We start from the raw sequence: 17,500 nt of genomic DNA, 5'->3' as shown, positions 1-17,500 counted from the left end.
TGTGTCTTATTCATCAATAATGTCACCCAGGTGTTGTACAGGTGTCTTATTCATCAATAAAGACACCCGGTGTTGTACATGTGTCTTATTCATCAATAAAGACACCCAGGTGTTGTACATGTGTCTTATTCATCAATAAAGACACCCAGGTGTTGTACAGGTGTCTTATTCATCAATAAAGACACCCATGTGTTGTACATGTGTCTTATTCATCAAAAAAGACACCCAGGTGGTGTACATGTGTCTTATTCATCAATAAAGACACCCAGGTGCTGTACATGTGTCTTATTCATCAATAAAGACACCCAGGTGGTGTATATGTGTCTTATTCATCAATAAAGACACCCAGGTGTTGTACATGTGTCTTATTCATCAATAAAGACACCCAGGTGTTGTACATGTGTCTTATTCATCAATAAAGACACCCAGGTGTTGTACAGGTGTCTTATTCATCAATAAAGACACCCAGGTGTTGTACATGTGTCTTATTCATCAATAAAGACACACAGGTGTTGTACATGTGTCTTATTCATCAATAAAGACACCTAGGTGTTTCACATGTCTCTTATTCATCAATAAAGACACCTAGGTGTTGTACATGTGTCTTATTCATCAATAAAGACACCTAGGTGTTGTACATGTGTCTTATTCATCAATAAAGACACCCAGGTGTTGTACATGTGTCTTATTCATCAATAATGCCACCCAGGTGTTGTACATGTGTCTTATTCATCAATAAAGACACCCAGGTGTTGTACATGTGTCTTATTCATCAATAATGTCACCCAGGTGGTGTACATGTGTCTTATTCATCAATAAAGACACCCAGGTGCTGTACATGTGTCTTATTCATCAATAAAGACACCCAGGTGCTGTACATGTGTCTTATTCATCAATAAAGACACCCAGGTGTTGTACATGTGTGTTATTCATCAATAAAGTCACCCAGGTGTTGTACATGTGTATTATTCATCAATAAAGACACCCAGGTGTTGTACATGTGTCTTATTCATCAATAATGACACCCAGGTGTTGTACATGTGTCTTATTCATCAATAAAGACACCCAGGTGTTGTACATGTGTCTTATTCATCAATAAAGACACCTAGGTGTTTCACATGTGTCTCTCGGCTCACTCAATTAGTTGACTGCGCTTAACACTTGTTGAGGGGGGAGTGAGGTAGTGAGGGAGGGGGAAGGGAGGTGGTGAGGGAGGGGGAGGGGGAGGTGGTGGGAGGGGGTAATTATGTGTGTTAATGACCCTGCCAGGGTTGTTAAAGGTGGTTAATGGCCTGTGAAGGATTGTTATCACTCTTGGGGGGAGGGGACGGGGGAGGCGCTAAACCCTTAGGGGTTCACGTCTTGGGGAAGTAGGGTGGAGGAGGGGAGGGGGAGAGGGAGGGGGAGGGTGTCACTCGTAATCTTGTTAATGGTTGGGTGGGGGAGTTGTCTGAGGTGGTGAGTGGTCCCAGGAGCTAGTATCACCAATCTGTGAGTGGGAGGTGAGTGGGATGTGTGGGAGGTGAATGTGATGTGTGGGAGGTGAATGGGATGTGTGGGAGGTGAATGGGGTGTGTGGGAGGTGAATGGGATGTGTAGGAGGTGACTGGGATGTGTGGGAGGTGAGTGGGATGTGTGGGAGATGAATGGGGCGTGTGGGAGGTGAATGGGGCGTGTGGGAGGTGAATGGGATGTGTGGGAGGTGAATGGCATGTGTGGGAGGTGAGTGGGAAACAAATGAGATGTGTGAGAGATGAGTGGGATGCGAGTGGGATATGTTGAAGGTGAACTAAATATGTGGGAGGTGAGTGGGACATAACACACACACACACACACACACACACACACACACACACACACACACACACACACATACACTGAAGTGTCCCTATTCGCAGATGATGTGAAGTTGATGAGAAGAATTAAATCGGACGAGGATGAGGCAGGACTGCAAAGAGACCTGGACAAGCTGGACATGTGGTCCAGTAACTGGCTTCTCGAATTCCACCCTGCCAAATGCAAAGTCATGAAGATTGGGGAGGGGCAAAGAAGACCCCAGACAGAGTATAGGCTAGGTGGACAAAGACTACAGACCTCACTCACTGAGGAGAAAGACCTTGGGGTGACCATAACACCGAGCACATCACCGGAGGCACACATCAACCAAATAACCGCTGCAGCATACGGGCGCCTGGCAAACCTGAGAATAGCGTTCCGATACCTTAATAAGGAATCGTTCAAGACACTGTACACTGTGTATGTTAGGCCCATACTGGAGTATGCAGCACCAGTCTGGAACCCACACCTGGTCAAGCACGTCAAGAAGTTAGAGAAAGTACAAAGGTTTGCAACAAGGCTAGTCCCAGAGCTCAGGGGAATGTCGTTCGAGGAAAGGTTGAGGGAAATTGGACTGACGACTCTGGAGGACAAAAGGGTCAGGGGAGACATGATAACGACATACAAGATACTACGGGGAATAGACAAGGTGGACAGAGATAGGATGTTCCAGAGAGGGGACACAGGGACAAGGGGTCACAACTGGAAGCTGAAGACTCAGACGAGTCACAGGGACGTTAGGAAGTATTTCTTCAGTCATAGAGTTGTCAGCAAGTGGAATAGCCTAGCAAGTGAAGTAGTGGAGGCAGGAACCATACATAGTTTTAAGAAGAGGTATGACAAAGCTCAGGAAGCAGAGAGGGAGAGGACCTAGTAGCGATCAGTGAAGAGGCGGGGCCAGGAGCTGAGTCTCGACCCCTGCAACCACAATTAGGTGAGTACAATTAGGTGAGTACAGTTAGGTGAGTATACACACACACACACACAAACACACACACACAAACACACACACAAACACACACACACAAACACACACACACAAACACACACACACAAACACACACACACAAACACACACGCACAAACACACACACAAACACACACACAAACACACACACACAAACACACACAAACACACACACACAAACACACACACACAAACACACACACACAAACACACACACACAAACACACACACACACACACAACACACACACACACACACACACACACACACACACACACACACACTTGTGGAGGAGTCACGCGGTTTGAGCTCGTGTTTTGGTGGTAATTTCTGACTGTGCCATAAGGAATAGAGTGTGGGATATATTTGTGTGCACGCATAAGAGTGCATATAATCACTTAAGCCCCGAAAAAAGGAAATATAAGTGATCACAGAAAAGAAAACAAAGGAAATTAGTGGCCGAGTGTTTAGTGAGGGCCGTTGGAAGGGTGAACGGTTGTCAGGCCTAAATAGTGTTGCCATAATAACGCAGTGGGGTATTTTGAAGAATAAGTGCGACTCAAGACCAGGGAGATAAGAGATATGTATAGATGTGTCAGTAAATACAGTGAGTGAGTGAAAAAATTAGAAGAGCTAGAGACTATAGTGCATACAGGAAGTTAGTGGAAAAATTACCGAGAAGCATCAAACTTCTTCAACTACTGGGAGAGACCAGCAACGTTACTCCACTGCCAGCCGCAAGTAATATTCACCTAGTTTGAGTTACATGGGGTCAATAGTACCTGTCTCTAGCTGGAATTAGGGGTCACTCTCCTCGAGCTATCAGAATTAGAATAAGCAGCATTTACTGGCATTTAATAGAATTTAGAGGTAGCGGCATGTAGGCGAAGCCTAGTGTATTTATTTTGGAACGTAATTTTAAACGCATAAGACAGTACAGTGGGAATCAAGAGATCGGGTACATATACAATACATACGTAGTACATACGTGGGAAATAAGGACTGTTTACATAAACATATCCACACACACTTGGTGGTGAGAACAGAATCTGCTGTTACGCGGGGCCAGGAGCTGTGACTCGACCCCTGCAACCACAAATAGGTGAGTACACACACACACACACACACACACACACATATATATACAGGATTTCACACATTCCTCTGAAGTGACGCTATAACCCTTTCTTTCCCTCTCTCTCTCTCTCTCTCTCTCTCTCTCTCTCTCTCTCTCTCTCTCTCTCTCTCTCTCTCTCTCTCTCTCTCTCTCTCTCTCTATCTCTCTCTCCCTTTCTCTCTTCCTCTCTCTCTTCCTCTCTCTCTTCCTCTCTCTCTTCCTCTCACTTTCTCTCTTCCTCTCTCTCCCTCTCCCTCTCTCTCTTCCTCTGCTTTTCTCACTCTCTCTCTTCCCTTGTCACTCCCCCCTCTCTCTTACCTTTTCCCTCTCTCTCACTTTCTCCCCCTTTTCCCTTCTTTTCCCCTCCTTCTAGGCTCCTCTTCTCTCTCTCTCTCCCTCTCTCTCACTCTCTCCCCCTTTTTCTTTGACAATGGTACCGGTAGGGAGGAATGGATGGAGGAGCAGTGGAAAAGGATAGGGCAAGAATGGGAGAGAAAATTAGGAGAGCTTTCTGAAAAAATGGAGAAAGAGCTCTCTGTGAAATGGGAAAAGAGGTTGGAGAAGGAGACGAAGAATTGGGAGGCACAAATCGAAACTGCAGTAGCCAGGGTAAAGGTCCTAGAATTTGAGGTAAACAGGCTGAAGCAAGTCTCAGGGGTAGTGACCAGAGAAGACATACCATACGAAGCTGAGAGGCTGAACAGGAAGGAAGGAGATATGAATTATGCTAAGGTCATATCAGCCTGCAAAGAAGGGCCAGGGAGTGGAAGGGAAGAGCAGATGGGTGCAGATGGAGAGGGAGATAGGCTGAATGCTGAGGCACAACCATGCTACCATGAGCTAATGGAAAAATCAAGGGAGAAAATGACCACATACAGACAGGAACCAGAGTCACAGAGGGAGAGGCAATGGGAGGAGGAAAGGGCAAAATCAGTAATTATCCATGGGCTTCGGGAGAGAGAGGAAAGGACACACACTGAAAGACGGCAGGAAGAAAGAAAGGAGATTGAGAAAATCATCACGGAAATAGGGGAAGAAGACATGGATGAGATTGTAAATTTTCAGAGAATAGGGGGGTACTTGAAGGGGAGAAACCGACCGATCAAGCTGATTCTCAGGACAGAAACAGTGCGGAACAGGATCCTCCAAGAGAAACCACGGTTGAAAAGCTCGGAAGAGTACAAGAAGGTGTTCCTAGACAGAGACAGAACACGAACAGAGAGACAGCAGCTGAGGGAGAGGACCAAAAAGGGAAAGGAGCTAGGAAAGGAGACAAGGATGGAACCAGCAGAGGTCAGTCAGAGCAGAACAGAGCAGCAAGGGCAAGCACACACACAACTATCCTCAGAACCCCACAACCTATCACACCATCCCAACACACAATACAGTCCATACCCACAGCTTCCACCCAACCCCCAACCATAGAATCCCACAGTATGCTACCAGGTACCCCACCCCCACAGGCCCCCCAAACCACAGTGTTGGAAAGGAAACTGAAGGTATGGTACACAAACGCTGACGGAATAACAAACAAGTGGGAGGAGTGGCACGAAAGAGTCAAAGAGGCATCACCAGACATCACAGCGATCACAGAAACCAAGCTTACAGGTATGATAACAGATGCCATCTTTCCAGCGGGATACCAGATCCTGAGAAAAGACAGAAGGAACAGGAGGGGGTGGAGGAGTGGCATTGCTGATCAAACACCGATGGAATTTTGATGAGCTGGAGAGAGGAGACAGCGGAGAAGAAAGTGATTACATAGCGGGAACGCTTCACTCTGGTGGTCCCAAGGTGATAATTGCAGTGATGTATAACCCACCACAGAACAGCAGGAGGCCAAGGCAAGAGTATGACGAGAGCAATAGAGCGATGGTTGACACACTGGCTGCAGTGGCCAGAAGAGCTCATGCATGCAGGGCAAAGCTCCTGATCATGGGTGACTTAACCACAAGGAGATCGACTGGGAGAACATGGAGCCACATGGGGGCCAATATACATGGAGGGCTAAGATGATGGAGGTGGTACTGGAAAACTTCATGTACCAACACGTAAGGGACACTACAAGAGAGAGAGGAGAGGATGAACCAGCAAGACTGGACTTAGTATTCACCTTGAGTAGTGCAGATATTGAGGACATCACATATGAAAGACCCCTTGGGGCCAGCGATCATGTGGTTTTGAGCTTCGAATACACAGTAGAGCTACAAGTGGAGGGGGAAGCAGGAAGGCAAGGACAAATGAAACCAAACTACAGGAAAGGGGACTACACAGGAATGAGGAACTTCCTGAATGAGGTTCAGTGGGACAGAGAACTGGCAGGGAAGCCAGTTAATGAGATGATGGAATATGTAGCAACAATGTGCAAGGAGGCTGAGGAGAGGTTTGTACCCAAGGGTAACAGGAATAATGAAAAAGCCAGGATGAGCCCATGGTTCACCCAAAGATGCAAGGAGGCAAAAACCAAGTGTGCTAGGGAATGGAAGAAATATAGAAGGCAAAGGACCCAGGAGAATAAGGAGAGCAGTCGTAGAGCCAGAAACGAATATGCACAGATAAGAAGGGAGGCCCAAAGACAATATGAAAATGACATAGCAGCGAAAGCCAAATCTGACCCAAAACTGTTGTACAGCCACATCAGGAGGAAAACAACAGTCAAGGACCAGGTAATCAGGCTAAGGAAGGAAGGAGGAGAGACAACAAGAAAAGACCGTGAAGTATGTGAGGAACTCAACAAGAGATTCAAAGAAGTGTTCACAGAGGAGACAGAAGGGGCTCCAGACAGACAGAGAGGCGGGATACACCACCATGTGCTGGACACAGTACACACAACCGAGGAAGAAGTGAAGAGGCTTCTGAGTGAGCTAGATACCTCAAAGGCAATGGGGCCAGATAACATCTCTCCATGGGTCCTGAGAGAGGGAGCAGAGGCGCTATGTGTACCCCTAACAACAATTTTCAATACATCTATCGAAACAGGGAGATTGCCTGAGGCATGGAAGACAGCAAATGTGGTCCCAATCTTTAAAAAAGGAGACAGACATGAAGCACTAAACTACAGACCAGTGTCACTGACATGTATAGTATGCAAAGTCATGGAGAAGATTATCAGGAGAAGAATGGTTGAACATCTAGAAAGGAATGATCTCATCACCAGCAGCCAACATGGTTTCAGAGACGGGAAATCCTGTGTCACAAACCTACTGGAGTTCTATGACATGGTGACAGCAGTAAGACAAGAGAGAGAGGGGTGGGTGGATTGCATTTTCTTGGACTGCAAGAAGGCGTTTGACACAGTACCACACAAGAGATTAGTGCAAAACCTGGTGGACCAAGCAGGGATAACAGGGAAGGCACTGCAATGGATCAGGGAATACTTGTCAGGAAGACAGCAGCGAGTAATGGTACGTGGCGAGGTGTCAGAGTGGGCACCTGTGACCAGCGGGGTCCCACAGGGGTCAGTCCTAGGACCAGTGCTGTTTCTGGTATTTGTGAATGACATGACGGAAGGAATAAACTCCGAGGTGTCCCTGTTTGCAGATGACGTGAAGTTGATGAGAAGAGTTCATTCGATCGAAGACCAGGCAGAACTACAAAGGGATCTGGACAGGCTGCAGACCTGGTCCAGCAATTGGCTCCTGGAGTTCAATCCCACCAAGTGCAAAGTCATGAGGATTGGGGAAGGGCAAAGAAGACCGCAGACGGAGTACAGTCTACGGGGCCAGAGACTACAAACATCACTCAAGGAAAAAGATCTTGGGGTGAGTATAACACCAGGCACATCTCCTGAAGCGCACATCAACCAAATAACTGCTGCAGCATATGGGCGCCTGGAAAACCTCAGAACAGCATTCCGACATCTTAATAAGGAATCGTTCAGGACCCTGTACACAGTGTACGTTAGGCCCATATTGGAGTATGCGGCACCAGTTTGGAACCCACACCTAGCCAAGCACGTAAAGAAACTAGAGAAAGAGCAAAGGTTTGCAACAAGACTAGTCCCAGAGCTAAGAGGTATGTCCTACGAGGAGAGGTTAAGGGAAATCAACCTGACGACACTGGAGGACAGGAGAGATAGGGGGGACATGATAACGACTTACAAAATACTGAGATGAATTGACAAGGTGGACAAAGACAGGATGTTCCAGAGATTGGACACAGTAACACGGGGACACAGTTGGAAACTGAAGACACAGATGAATCAAAGGGATGTTAGGAAGTATTTCTTCAGCCACAGAGTAGTCAGGAAGTGGAATATTTTGGGAAGCGATGTAGTGGAGGCAGGATCCATACATAGCTTTAAGCAGAGGTACGATAAAGCTCATGGTTCAGGGAGAGTGACCTAGTAGCGACCAGTGAAGAGGCGGGGCCAGGAGCTTGGACTCGACCCCTGCAACCTCAACTAGGTGAGTACAACTAGGTGAGTACAACTAGGTGAGTACACACACACACACACACATACACACCCACACACCGTATACACAGACACATAAATAATACAACATTGTCGTACACAGTGTATGTTTGTATACTTGTATGAGCTACACTGACATACATAGATCCCTTAATACCCAAACAATAATTGAAAACTAGGAAGGTCTGGTTTATGGGACGGCTCCCCCAACTCTCTCTCTGGTTGCGACCGTCGACTGCACTTCCCTGGATTTTATCATTTTTTATCCATTTTTTTGTGGGGTAAATTGATGAGGTGTGTTTTGTGTGTGTGGGGAGGGTTGAGATATAGTTCCTGGCCACTGTTTGTAGTTTCGAATCTGTCTACTACACAAGGCTATGAATACTAGTTGACGGGGTCTCAAGACTATCTACTACATTAAGGTCACTAAGAATTCTCGAATACCTTCAGCCGGTCTGCAAAAATACCCACTACTATACATGTATATATATATATATATATATATATATATATATACATATAAATTTTACCTGTTGCAAGATTATAATCATTTGCAATACGTTTCAATATCTGTTACCCCCAAAAAAATCCTGGAACTAAACCGGGTGGGGGGGAGTGTTGCATTATGACGTCATACGCAAATGTACATAGTGTATTTTTGTTGTAGTTTGTGTGTGGAATATTAGTTGTGTCTTCTGGTGGTAGTGGTGGTGTACCTGGGCTCAGCCACCTGCCTGGTAGTGGTGGTAGTGGTTGTGTACCTGGCCTCAGCCACCTGCCTGGTAGTGGTGGTAGTGGTGGTAGTGGTGGTGTGCCTGGGCTCAGCCACCTGCCTGGTAGTGGTGGTAGTGGTGGTGTGCCTGGGCTCAGCCACCTGCCTGGTATTGGTGGTAGTGGTGGTGTACCTGGGCTCAGCCACCTGCCTGGTAGTGGTGGTAGTGGTGGTGTTCCTGGGCTCAGCCACCTGCCTGGTAGTGGTGGTGTGCCTGGGCTCAGCCACCTGCCTGGTAGTGGTGGTGTTCCTGGGCTCAGCCACCTGCCTGGTAGTGGTGGTAGTGGTGGTGTACCTGGGCTCAGCCACCTGCCTGGTAGTGGTGGTAGTGGTGGTGTACCTGGGCTCAGCCACCTGCCTGGTAGTGGTGGTAGTGGTGGTGTACCTGGGCTCAGCCACCTGCCTGGTAGTGGTGGTAGTGGTGGTGTGCCTGGGCTCAGCCACCTGCCTGGTAATGGTGGTAGTGGTGGTGTACCTGGGCTCAGCCACCTGCCTGGTAGTGGTGGTAGTGGTGGTGTTCCTGGGCTCAGCCACCTGCCTGGTAGTGGTGGTAGTGGTGGTGTACCTGGGCTCAGCCACCTGCCTGGTAGTGGTGGTAGTGGTGGTGTACCTGGGCTCAGCCACCTGCCTGGTAGTGGTGGTAGTGGTGGTGTGCCTGGGCTCAGCCACCTGCCTGGTAGTGGTGGTGTTCCTGGGCTCAGCCACCTGCCTGGTAGTGGTGGTAGTGGTGGTGTGCCTGGGCTCAGCCACCTGCCTGGTAGTGGTGGTAGTGGTGGTGTGCCCGGGCTCAGCCACCTGCCTGGTAGTGGTGGTGTTCCTGGGCTCAGCCACCTGCCTGGTAGTGTGGTAGTGGTGGTGTACCTGAGCTCAGCCACCTGCCTGGTAGTGGTGGTAGTGGTTGTGTACCTGGGCCCAGCCACCTGCCTGGTAGTGGTGGTGCACCTGGGCTCAGCCACCTGCCTGGTAGTGGTGGTAGTGGTTGTGTACCTGGGCTCAGCCACCTGCCTGGTAGTGGTGGTAGTGGTTGTGTACCTGGGCTCAGCCACCTGCCTGGTAGTGGTGGTAGTGGTTGTGTACCTGGGCTCAGCCACCTGCCTGGTAGTGGTGGTAGTGGTTGAGTACCTGGGCTCAGCCACCTGCCTGGTAGTGGTGGTAGTGGTGGTGTACCTGGCCTCAGCCACCTGCCTGGTAGTGGTGGTAGAGGCTGCGTACCTGGGCTCAGCCACCTTCCTGGTAGTGGTGGTAGTGGTGGTGTTCCTGGGCTCAGCCACCTGCCTGGTAGTGGTGGTAGAGGCTGTGTACCTGGGCTCAGCCACCTTCCTGGTAGTGGTGGTAGTGGTGGTGCACCTGGGCTCAGCCACCTGCCTGGTAGTGGTGGTAGTGGTGGTGCACCTGGGCTCAGCCACCTTCCTGGTAGTGGTGGTAGTGGTGGTGCACCTGGGCTCAGCCACCTTCCTGGTAGTGGTGGTAGTGGTGGTGCACCTGGGCTCAGCCACCTGCCTGGTAGTGGTGGTAGTGGTGGTGCACCTGGGCTCAGCCACCTTCCTGGTAGTGGTGGTAGTGGTGGTGCACCTGGGCTCAGCCACCTTCCTGGTAGTGGTGGTAGTGGTGGTGCACCTGGGCTCAGCCACCTTCCTGGTAGTGGTGGTAGTGCTGGTGCACCTTGGCTCAGCCACCTTCCTGGTAGTGGTCGTAGTGGTGGTGCACCTGGGCTCAGCCACCTGCCTGGTAGTGGTGGTAGAGGCTGTGTACCTGGGCTCAGCCACCTTCCTGGTAGTGGTGGTAGTGGTTGTGTACCTGGGCTCAGCCACCTGCCTAGTAGTGGTGGTAGTGGTTGTGTACCTGGGCTCAGCCACTTGCCTGGTAGTGGTGGTAGTGGTTGTGTACCTGGCCTCAGCCACCTGCCTGGTAGTGGTGGTAGAGGCTGTGTACCTGGGCTCAGCCACCTTCCTGGTAGTGGTGGTGTTCCTGGGCTCAGCCACCTGCCTGGTAGTGGTGGTAGAGGCTGTGTACATGGGCTCAGCCACCTTCCTGGTAGTGGTGGTAGTGGTGGTGCACCTGGGCTCAGCCACCTGCCTGGAAGTGGTGGTAGTGGTGGTGCACCTGGGCTCAGCCACCTTCCTGGTAGTGGTGGTAGTGGTGGTGCACCTGGGCTCAGCCACCTTCCTGGTAGTGGCGGTAGTGGTGGTGCACCTGGGCTCAGCCACCTTCCTGGTAGTGGTGGTAGTGGTGGTGCACCTGGGCTCAGCCACCTGCCTGGTAGTGGTGGTAGAGGCTGTGTACCTGGGCTCAGCCACCTTCCTGGTAGTGGTGGTAGTGGGGGTGTTCCTGGGCTCAGCCACCTGCCTGGTAGTGGTGGTGTACATGGGCTCAGTCACTTGTCTGGTAGTGGTGGTGTACCTGGGCTCAGCCACCTGCCTGGTAGTGGTGGTGTTCCTGGGCTCAGCCACCTGCCTGGTAGTGGTGGTGTTCCTGGGCTCAGCCACCTACCTGGTAGTGGTGGTAGTGGTAGTGTTCCTGTGCTCAGCCACCTGCCTGGTAGTGGTGGTGTACCTGGGCTCAGCCACCTGCCTGGTAGTGGTGGTAGTGGTGGTGTACCTGGGCTCAGCCACCTGCCTGGTAGTGGTGGTGTTCCTGGGCTCAGCCACCTGCCTGGTAGTGGTGGTAGTGGTGGTGTACCTGGGCTCAGCCACCTGCCTGGTAGTGGTGGTGCACCTGGGCTCAGCCACCTGCCTGGTAGTGGTTGTAGTGGTGGTGTACATGGGCTCAGCCACCTGCCTGGTAGTGGTGGTGTACCTGGGCTCAGCCACCTGCCTGGTAGTGGTGTTGCACCTGGGCTCAGCCAACTGCCTGGTAGTGGTGGTGTTCCTGTTCTCAGCCACCTGCCTGGTAGTGGTGGTGCACCTGGGCTCAGCCACCTGCCTGGTAGTGGTGGTGCACCTGGGCTCAGCCACCTGCCTGGTAGTGGTGGCGCACCTGGGCTCAGCCACCTGTCTGGTAGTGGTGGTGCACCTGGGCTCAGCCACCTGCCTGGTAGTGGTGGTGTACCTGGGCTCAGCCACCTGCCTGGTAGTGGTGGTAGTGGTGGTGTACCTGGGCTCAGCCACCTGCCTGGTAGTGGTGGTAGTGGTGGTGTACCTGGGCTCAGCCACCTGCCTGGTAGTGGTGGTGTTCCTGGGCTCAGCCACCTGCCTGGTAGTGGTGGTAGTGGTGGTGTACCTGGGCTAGCCACCTGCCTGGTAGTGGTGGTGCACCTGGGCTCAGCCACCTGCCTGGTAGTGGTGGTAGTGGTGGTGTACATGGGCTCAGCCACCTGCCTGGTAGTGGTGGTGTACCTCGGCTCAGCCACCTGCCTGGTAGTGGTGTTGCACCTGGGCTCAGCCAACTTCCTGGTAGTGGTGGTGTTCCTGGGCTCAGCCACCTGCCTGGTAGTGGTGGTGCACCTGGGCTCAGCCACCTGCCTGGTAGTGGTGGTGCACCTTGGCTCAGCCACCTGCCTGGTAGTCGTGGTGCACCTTGGCTCAGCCACCTGCCTGGTATTGGTGGTGTTCCTGGGCTCAGCCACTTCCTGGTAGTGGTGGTGCACCTGGGCTCAGCCACCTGCCTGGTAGTGGTGGTGTTCCTGGGCTCAGCCACCTTCCTGGTAGTGGTGGTGCACCTGGGCTCAGCCACCTGCCTGGTAGTGGTGGTGCACCTGGGCTCAGCCACCTGCCTGGTAGTGGTGGTGCACCTGGGCTCACCCACCTGCCTGGTAGTGGTGGTGTACCTGGGCTCAGCCACCTGCGTGGTAGTGGTGGTAGTGGTGGTGTACCTGGGCTCAGCCACCTGTCTGGTAGTGGTGGTGCACCTGGGCTCAGCCACCTGCCTGGTAGTGGTGGTGCACCTGGGCTCAGCCACTTCCTGGTAGTGGTGGTGCACCTGGGCTCAGCCACCTGCCTTGTAGTGGTGGTGTACCTGGGCTCAGCCACCTGCCTGGTAGTGGTGGTGCACCTGGGCGCAGCCACCTGCCTGGTAGTGGTGGTGCACCTGGGCTCAGCCACCTGCCTGGTGGTGGTGGTGCACCTGGGCTCAGCCACCTGCCTGGTAGTTGTGGTGCACCTGGGCTCAGCCACCTGCCTGGTAGTGGTGGTGCACCTGGGCTCAGCCACCTGCCTGGTAGTGGTGGTGCACCTGGGCTCAGCCACCTGCCTGGTAGTGGTGGTGCACCTGGGCTCAGCCACCTGCCTGGTAGTGGTGATGCACCTGGGCTCAGCCACCTGCCTGGTAGTGGTGGTGTTCCTGGGCTCAGCCACCTGCCTGGTAGTGGTGGTGCACCTGGGCTCAGCCACCTGCCTGGTAGTGTGGTTTACCTGGGCTCAGCCACCTGCCTGGTAGTGGTGGTGCACCTGGGCTCAGCCACCTGCCTGGTAGTGGTGGTGCACCTGGGCTCAGCCACCTGCCTGGTAGTGGTGATGCACCTGGGCTCAGCCACCTGCCTGGTAGTCGTGGTGTTCCTGGGCTCAGCCACCTGCCTGGTAGTGGTGGTGCACCTGGGCTCAGCCACCTGCCTGGTAGTGGTGGTTTACCTGGGCTCAGCCACCTGACTGGTAGTGGTGGTGCACCTGGGCTCAGCCACCTGCCTGGTAGTGGTGGTGCACCTGGGCTCAGCCACCTGCCTGGTAGTAGTGGTGCACCTGGGCTCAGTCACCTGCCTGGTAGTGGTGGTGCACCTGGGCTCAGCCACCTGCCTGGAAGTGGTGGTGCACCTGGGCTCAACCACCTGCCTGGTAGTGGTGGTGCACCTGGGCTCAGCCACCTGCCTGGTAGTGGTGGTGCACCTGGGCTCAGTCACCTGCCTGGTAGTGGTGGTGCACCTGGGCTCAGCCCCCTGCCTGGTAGTGGTGGTTTACCTGGGCTCAGCCACCTGCCTGGTAGTGGTGGTTCACCTGGGCTCAGCCACCTGCCTGGTAGTGGTGGTGCACCTGGGCTCAGTCACCTGCCTGGTAGTGGTGGTGCACCTGGGCTCAGCCACCTGCCTGGTAGTGGTGGTGCACCTGGGCTCAGCCACCTGCCTGGTAGTGGTGGTGCACCTGGGCTCAGCCACCTGCCTGGTAGTGGTGGTGCACCTGGGCTCAGCCACCTGCCTGGTAGTGGTGGTGCACCTGGGCTCAGCCACCTGCCTGGTAGTGGTGGTGCACCTGGGCTCAGCCACCTGCCTGGTAGTGGTGGTGCACCTGGGCTCAGCCACCTGCCTGGTAGTGGTGGTGCACCTGGGCTCAGCCACCTGCCTGGTAGTGGTGGTGCACCTGGGCTCAGCCACCTGCCTGGTAGTGGTGGTGCACCTGGGCTCAGCCACCTGCCTGGTAGTGGTGGTGCACCTGGGCTCAGCCACCTGCCTGGTAGTGGTGGTGCACCTGGGCTCAGCCACCTGCCTGGTAGTGGTGGTGCACCTGGGCTCAGCCACCTGCCTGGTAGTGGTGGTGCACCTGGGCTCAGCCACCTGCCTGGTAGTGGTGGTGCACCTGGGCTCAGCCACCTGCCTGGTAGTGGTGGTGCACCTGGGCTCAGCCACCTGCCTGGTAGTGGTGGTGCACCTGGGCTCAGCCACCTGCCTGGTAGTGGTGGTGCACCTGGGCTCAGCCACCTGCCTGGTAGTGGTGGTGCACCTGGGCTCAGCCACCTGCCTGGTAGTGGTGGTGCACCTGGGCTCAGCCACCTGCCTGGTAGTGGTGGTGCACCTGGGCTCAGCCACCTGCCTGGTAGTGGTGGTGCACCTGGGCTCAGCCACCTGCCTGGTAGTGGTGGTGCACCTGGGCTCAGCCACCTGCCTGGTAGTGGTGGTGCACCTGGGCTCAGCCACCTGCCTGGTAGTGGTGGTGCACCTGGGCTCAGCCACCTGCCACACCCTGGTCATGTATTATACATGCTAGAGGTGCTCCTGTTGTTATTGTTGTTGGTGTTGTTGCTGTTTTTGTTGTTGTTGGTGTTGTTGCTGTTGTTGTTCATGCAGTGACAGGTGTAGCAGTGTACAAGTGTAGCAGTGTACAAGTGTAGCAGTGTACAAGTGTAGCAGTGTACAAGTGTAGCAGTGTACAAGTGCAGCAGTGTACAAGTGTAGCAGTGTACAAGTGTAGCAGTGCACAAGTGTAGCAGTGTACAAGTGTAGCAGTGTACAAGTGTAGCAGTGTACAAGTGTAGCAGTGTACAAGTGCAGCAGTGTACAAGTGTAGCAGTGTACAAGTGTAGCAGTGCACAAGTGTATCAGTGTACAAGTGTAGCAGTGTACAAGTATAACAGTGTACAGGTGTAGCAGTGTACAAGTGTAGCAGTGTACAAGTGTAGCAGTGTACAAGTGTAGCAGTGTACAGATGTATCAGTGACAGGTGTAGGAGTGTACAGAAGCAGCAGTGACAGGTGTAACAGTGACATGTGTAGAAGTGACAGATGTAACAGAGTACAGGTGTAGCAGTGACAGGTGTATCAGTGACAGGTGTAGCAGTGACAGGTGTAGTGGTGACAGGTGTAGCAGTGACAGGTGTAGCAGTGACAGGTGTAGTGCTGACAGGTGTAGCAGTGACAGGTGTAGCAGTGACAGGTGTAGTGGTGACAGGTGTAGCAGTGACAGGTGTAGTGGTGACAAGTGTAGCAGTGACAGGTTTGAGCAACACACCTGTCACTGAGGACACAGGTGTCATAAAATCACTGTTGTATATTACACCTGCAACACACACCACCACCACAGCTGTCCTTTATAAAGGGGAACAACAGTCTGTTGCCTACCCGTTGCTCCTGTTGTACATCACTGTTACTGTTGTACATCACTGTTACTGTTGTACATCACTGTTATTGTTGGTAATCACTGTTACTGTTATACATCACTGTTATTGTTGGTAATCACTGTTACTGTTGTACATCACTGTTACTGTTGTACATCACTGTTATTGTTGGTAATCACTGTTACTGTTGTACATCACTGTTATTGTTGGTAATCACTGTTACTGTTGTACATCACTGCTACTGTTGTACATCACTGTTACTGTTATTCATCACTGTTACTGTTGTACATCACTGTTACTGTTGTACATCACTGTTACTGTTGTACATCACTGTTATTGTCGTACATCACTATTACTGTTGTACATCACTGTTACTGTTGTACATCACTGTTACTGTTGTACATCACTGTTACTGTTGTACATCACTGTTACTATTGTACATCACTGTTACTGTTGTACACTCTTACTGTTGTACATCACTGTTACTGTTGTACATCACTGTTACTGTTGTACATCACTGTTACTATTGTACATCACTGTTACTGTTGTACATCACTGTTACTGTTGTACATCACTGTTACTGTTGTACATCACTGTTACTGTTGTACATTTCTGTTACTGTTGTACATCACTGTTACTGTTGTACATCACTGTTACTCTTGGTCATCACTGTTACTGTTGTACATCACTGTTACTGTTGTACATCACTGTTACTGTTGTACATCACTGTTACTGTTGTACATTTCTGTTACTGTTGTACATCACTGTTACTGTTGTACATCACTGTTACTCTTGGTCATCACTGTTACTGTTGTACATCACTGTTACTGTTGTACATCACTGTTACTGTTGTACATCACTGTTACTGTTGTACATTACTCTGTCACTTATACGTGACGTGAGTGGTTGGTTGGTGTCACGTGACGTCGTATAGGGTTTGATGTGATTGGCCGGAGGGTGTCACGTGACTCGATGGAAGGCGGTGAGTGATTGGTTTTTGTCACGTGACGTTAGTGGCGTGATTGGTGGAGAGGAGGGAGGGGGTCACGTGACTGGGTGGGGAGAGTTATGATTGGTGGTTCGTGACACAAGCAAGATGGCTGCTTGTTTTATTATTATTATTATTATTATTATTATTATTATTATTATTATTATTGTTATTTCTTTGAAAGAGAATCAGATTCTCTTAAAAAGAATCAGAATCTCTTAAAAGGGATCAGATTCTCTTAAAGGGAATCAGATTCTCTTAAAAAGAATCAGAATCTCTTAAAAGGGATCAGATTCTCTTAAAGGGAATCAGATTCTCTTAAAGAAATCAGATTCTCTTAAAAAGAATCAGAATTTCTTAAAGGGAATCAGATTCTCTTAAAGGGAATCAGATTTAAACGATTCAGAATACAAAATGGAACAATAATCACGATGAAACTGAACGTATTTATATTTCTCGATTTTTTTTTCTGAAGAGGGTTCAACCGAGACACGAAATACTAAGTATTTTTAGCTGTTGTCTCTAGCAGAGTGAGTTAATTTCTCTCTCTCTCTCTCTCTCTCTCTCTCTCTCTCTCTCTCTCTCTCTCTCTCTCTCTCTCTCTCTCTCTCTCTCTCTCTCTCTCTCTCTCTCTCTCTCTCTCTCTCTCTC

The sequence above is a fragment of the Cherax quadricarinatus genome, chromosome 96 (genome assembly GCF_038502225.1).
Source record: "Cherax quadricarinatus isolate ZL_2023a chromosome 96, ASM3850222v1, whole genome shotgun sequence".
NCBI lineage: Eukaryota > Metazoa > Arthropoda > Malacostraca > Decapoda > Parastacidae > Cherax > Cherax quadricarinatus.
The sequence above is the reverse complement of the archived record's forward strand: the minus strand, read 5'-3'. Positions refer to the sequence as shown.